Source organism: Prionailurus viverrinus, chromosome X (genome assembly GCF_022837055.1).
Source record: "Prionailurus viverrinus isolate Anna chromosome X, UM_Priviv_1.0, whole genome shotgun sequence".
Taxonomy (NCBI): domain Eukaryota; kingdom Metazoa; phylum Chordata; class Mammalia; order Carnivora; family Felidae; genus Prionailurus; species Prionailurus viverrinus.
In genome coordinates, this window is record NC_062579.1 from 74,649,549 (window position 1) to 74,655,548 (window position 6,000).

The window sequence follows — 6,000 nt, forward strand, 5'->3', positions numbered from 1 at the left end:
TAACTCATTTAACAGTGGTAATTCTATGGAGTAGGTACTATATTATTCCAGTTTTCATTGATGAGGAAGTTGAAGCACAGATGTGTTAAATCACTTGCTTAAGAAATCAGAATTTAGGGGCACCTAGCTGGCTCAGTCAGTTAAGCATCCGATTTCGGCTCAGGTCATGCTCTCCCAATTCATGAGTTCAAGCCCCATGTCAGGCTTTGTGATGATAGCTCAGAGCCTGGAGCCTGCTTCAGATATTGTGTCTCCCCCTCTCTCTCTGCCTCTTCCCTGTTGGTGTGTGCTCTCTCTCTTTCAAAAATAAATAAACATTAAAAAAAATCAGAATTTATATGTGTCAAGACAGGGATTGCTCCCAGGAACTCTCCATCCAGAGTTTGTATTCTGATCACCCACCAGATTCTCAAAAGAAAGTTAATATTAATTCAATCTTCCTTATTCAGACTATCTGGAAAGCCATCCACAGTTTGTCAAAAGTCGAGATAATGGAGGAAATTCCATTGAAATAATTTCAAGTACTACCAGTTACTAGAACTAATCAAAGAAAGTTGAAGCTAATTAAGACCTTTAGATTTATTTTAATACAGAAATAAAAATGTATTAATATATGAAATATTTGTTTGTATAATAGGTGTTATAAAATGATACATGCTAGTTGAAAACATCTTTTAAATAAAACCCAAAAAAGAAATATTGCAGAGTTTAAAAATCATGCCTGGCTCTTGCCTGAATTACAAAAATTAAAAATGAGTGGAATCTGAATTAGGTATTACTGCATTTATACTTTTAGCTTTCCGAGAAAGAACAGAGAGAGGGGAAGAAGAATATACAATGTAGTTTTTTTTTGCAGTTTTATGAATACCATTTTTGCTGATTTGTGTAAAACTGAAGCTTTGTATGTATATCCACAGACAATTTGATGTGATCTTTCCAGTTTGCTGATTTAGGCAAACTTAATGCTATGAAAGCAATGGAATTATTTTGCTGGGTCCTTGTAATGTAGCATAGTTACATAAATAAACTGAAGAAAATTTAACAGACCAAATTTTGCAGCATGGGTAAATTTGAATATTTTAGAAAGGACAACAGACTGTGTGTTTGTAGTTCTAAGATTACTGAAGGAAGTTGTGATTTTTTTGAGTGACTATACTTGTGAAAATTGGTGCACTGTAGATAATTTTGAAAAATTATTTATGGGACACATGTAAATGCAGGTTATGAAAATGGAGCCATGTATTTACAATAGAACCTATTATAACACTTCAAATTGGATTTAGGAAGCATCTATATACAGTCACAGGATGGAATCTGACATCAAGACCTGATGCTTGTCCCAACCTTAGTTTCTATAATTATCTATAGATAGATGAATCACAGTCTAAGACACAGAAGAATTAAATCTAGCCTATTTATGCTCAAATGAGAATTACACATGTTGATGGTGATTGAGATCAGCTTCTTTCACCTTTCAATGAAAGTTGTTCAGATCAGTTGTCTTCCAAAGACAAACACTATAGTTCTAATTATAGCTTTTCCTCAGAAGAATCAGATTTTCTCCTGTCAGACCTGATAGTCATATCATTTATTTTTTTTCTCTGAAATTACTACCAGGAATTTTTAGGATTAAAAAAATTAGTTACATCAATGGGTGCCTGTCAGCACTCTCTAAAATATACACTGGGGAGGAGGCTAAGCCTGTGGATAAACATCTGTATGAACACAGCTTATATGTGCTAGGCAGTTTATGCACTGCATTTATCAGGTGCTGAATTTATTTAGGTGAAGCAGATTGATAAACTATTCTTTTTGAACATTATTTGGCAAGATTTACTGAGAACAACTCTTACTTCTTTTATATTTCTGTTTTGTGGTGAACATTTTGGAGGTTAGTGCTAGTGGCTTTCGGAGGAGTGGCTTTACCTAACACAGAAAGATGGGAAAGGGGAATAACAGTTGTGATCAGTTAAATTAAACATAAATACTCAAATGCTTTTGGTTCAAAACAAATAGGTAAAACTGAACTAGAAGTCCCATGTGAATTTACGTTCAGAAAGTAAAATTGACTACCTGATAACATTATACAAGGGAATTAATCAGATGTGGAAATATCTTTATAGAAATTGATATCAAAACATGTTTTCTTTGTTCCTTTAAGAAATGTATTATTTAACTTGAACTAACTTTACTGTCAGTGTCAAGCAATGGGAAAGAAGAGGACCAGTTGTAGATAATGCTCAGTGTCAAAGTGCTCAATATGCTCCCCTCCCCCAACATTAATGTATAATTCAAAAGCTACAGATAATGAGCTTATTCCTGAGGACTTCCACAGCATGGAAATAGAAAAAATTATATCTACATTGAAAACACAAATAGAAAAAATTACACCCACAATTAAAACTTCTTTTTTTTTCAATATATGAAGTTTATTGTCAAGTTGGTTTCCATACAACACACAGTGCTCATCCCAAAAGGTGCCCTCCTCAATACCCATCACCCACCCTCACCTCCCTCTGACCCCACATCAACCCTCAGTTTGTTCTCAGTTTTTAAGAGTCTCTTATGCTTTGGCTCTCTTCCACTCTAACCTCTTTTTTTTTCCTTCCCCTCCCCCATGGGTTTCTGTTAAGTTTCTCAGGATCCACATAAGAGTGAAACCAGGGGCGCCTGGGTGGCGCAGTCGGTTAAGCGTCCGACTTCAGCCAGGTCACGATCTCGCGGTCCGTGAGTTCGAGCCCCGCGTCGGGCTCTGGGCTGACGGCTCAGAGCCTGGAGCCTGTTTCCGATTCTGTGTCTCCCTCTCTCTCTGCCCCTCCCCCGTTCATGCTCTGTCTCTCTCTGTCCCAAAAATAAATAAACGTTGAAAAAAAATTAAAAAAAAAAAGAGTGAAACCATATGGTATCTGTCTTTCTCTGTATGGCTTATTTCACTTAGCCTAACACACTCCAGTTCCATCCATGTTGCTACAAAGGGCCATATTACATTCTTTCTCATTGCCACGTAGTACTCCATTGTGTATATAAACCACAATTTCTTTATCCATTCATCAGTTGATGGACATTTAGGCTCTTTCCATAATTTGGCTATTGTTGAGAGCGCTGCTATAAACATTGGGGTACAAGTGGCCCTATGCATCAGTACTCCTGTATCCCTTGGGTAAATTCCTAGCAGTGCTATTGCTGGGTCATAGGGTAGGTCTATTTTTAATTTTCTGAGGAACCTCCACACTGCTTTCCAGAGCGGCTGCACCAATTTGCATTCCCACCAACAGTGCAAGAGGGTTCCCGTTTCTCCACATCCTCTCCAGCATCTATAGTCTCCTGATTTGTTCATTTTGGCCACTCTGACTGGTGTGAGGTGATAGCTGAGTGTGGTTTTGATTTGTATTTCCCTGATAAGGAGCGACGCTGAACATCTTTTCATGTCCCTGTTGGCCATCCGGATGTCTTCTTTAGAGAAGTGTCTATTCATGTTTTCTGCCCATTTCTTCACTGGGTTATTTGTTTTTCGGGTGTGGAGTTTGGTGAGCTCTTTATAGATTTTGGATACTAGCCCTTTGTCTGATATGTCATTTGAAAATATCTTTTTCCTTTCCGTTGGTTGCCTTTTAGTTTTGTTGGTTGTTTCCTTTGCTGTGCATAAGATTTTATCTTCATAAGGTCCCAGTAGTTCATTTTTGCTTTTAATTCCCTTGCCTTTGGGGATGTGTCAAGTAAGAAATTGCTACGGCTGAGGTCAGAGAGGTCTTTTTCTGCTTTCTCCTCTAGGGTTTTGATGGTTTCCTGTCTCACATTCAGGTCCTGTATCCATTTTGAGTTTATTTTTGTGAATGGTGTGAGAAAGTGGTCTAGTTTCAACCTTCTGCATGTTGCTGTCCAGTTCTCCCAGCACCACTTGTTAAAGAGACTGTCTTTTTTCCATTGGATGTTCTTTCCTGCTTTGTCAAAGATGAGTTAGCCATACGTTTGTGGGTCTAGTTCTGGGGTTTCTGTTCTATTCCATTGGTCTATGTGTCTGTTTTTGTGCCAATACCATGCTGTCTTGATGATGACAGCTTTGGAGTAGAGGCTAAAGTCTGGGATTGTGATGCCTCCTGCTTTGGTCTTCTTCTTCAAAATTACTTTGGCTATTCAGGGCCTTTTGTGGTTCCATATGAATTTTAGGAATGCCTGTTCTAGTTTTGAGAAGAATGCTGGTGCAATTTTGATTGGGATTGCATTGAATGTGTAGATAGCTTTGGGTAGTATTGACATTTTGACAATATTTATTCTTCCAATCCATTAGCAGGGAATGTCTTTCCATTTCTTTATATCTTCTTTATTTCCTTCATAAGCTTTCTATAGTTTTCAGCATACAGATCTTTGACATCTTTGGTTAGATTTATTCCTAGGTGTTTTATGCTTCTTGGTGCAATTGTGAATGGGATCAGTTTCTTTATTTGTCTTTCTGTTGCTTCATTATTAGTGTATAAGAATGCAACTGATTTCTGTACATTGATTTTGTATCCTGCAACTTTGCTAAATTCATGTATCAGTTCTAGCAGACTTCTGGTGGAGTCTATCAGATTTTCCATGTATAATATCATGTCATCTTCAAAAAGTGAAAGCTTGACTTCATCTTTGCCAATTTGGATGCCTTTGATTTCCTTTTGTTGTCTGATGGCTGAAGCTAGCACTTCCAACACTATGTTAAACAACAGCGGTGACAGGGGGCATCCCTGTCGTGTTCCTGATCTCAGGGAAAAAGCTCTCAGTTTTTCCCCATTGAGGATGATGTTAGCTGTGGGCTTTTCATAAGTGCCTTTTATGATCGTTGTATGTTCCTTCTATCCCGACTTTCTCGAGGGTTTTTATTAACAAAGGTTGCCGAATTTGTCAAAAGCCTTTTCTGCATCGATTGACAGGATCATATGGTTCTTACCTTTTCTTTTATTAATGTGATGTATCACGTTGATTGATTTGCGAATGATGAACCAGCCCTGCATCCCAGGAATGAATCCCACTTGATCATGGTGAATAATTCTTTTTATATGCTGTTGAATTCGATTTGCTAGTATCTTATTGAGAATTTTTGCATCCATATTCAGCAGGGATATTGGCCTGTAGTTCTCTTTTTTTACTGGGTCTCTGTTTGGTTTAGGAATCAAAGTAACACTGGCTTCATAGAATGAGCCTGGAAGTTTCCTTCCCTTTCTATTTTTTGGAATAGCTTGAGAAGGATAGGTATTATCTCTGCTTTAAACGTCTGGTAGAACTCCCCTGGGAAGCCATGTGGTCTTGGACTCTTATTTGTTGGGAGATTTTTGATGACTGATTCAATTTCTTCGCTGGTTATGGGTCTGTTCAAGCTCTCTCTTTCCTCCTGATTGAGTTTTGGAAGAGTGTGGGTGTTCAGGAATTTGTCCATTTCTTCCAGGTTGTCCAGTTTGTTGGCATATAATTTTTCATAGTATTCCCTGATAATTGTTTGTATCTCTGAGGGATTGGTTGTAATAATTCCAATTTCATTCATGATTTTATCCATTTGGGTCATCTCCCTTTTCTTTTTGAGAAGCCTGGCTAGAGGTTTATCAATTTTGTTTATTTTTTCAAGAAACCAACTCTTGGTTTCGTTGATCTGCTCTACAGTTTTTTTAGATTCTATATTGTTTATTTCTGCTCTGATCTTTATTTTTTCTCATCTTCTGCTGGGTTTAGGCTGTCTTTGATGTTCTGCTTCTATTTCCTTTAAGTTTGCTGTTAGATTTTGTATTTGGGATTTTTCTTGTTTCTTGAGATAGACCTGGATTGCAATGTATTTTCCTCTCAGGACTGCCTTCGCTGCATCCCAAAGCGTTTGGATTGTTGTATTTTCATTTTCATTTGTTTCCATATATTTTTTAATTTCTTCTCTAATTGCCTGGTTGACCCATTCATTCTTTTGTAGGGTGTTCTTTAACCACCATGCTTTTGGAAGTTTTCCAGACTTTTTCCTGTGGTTGATTTCAAGCTTCATAG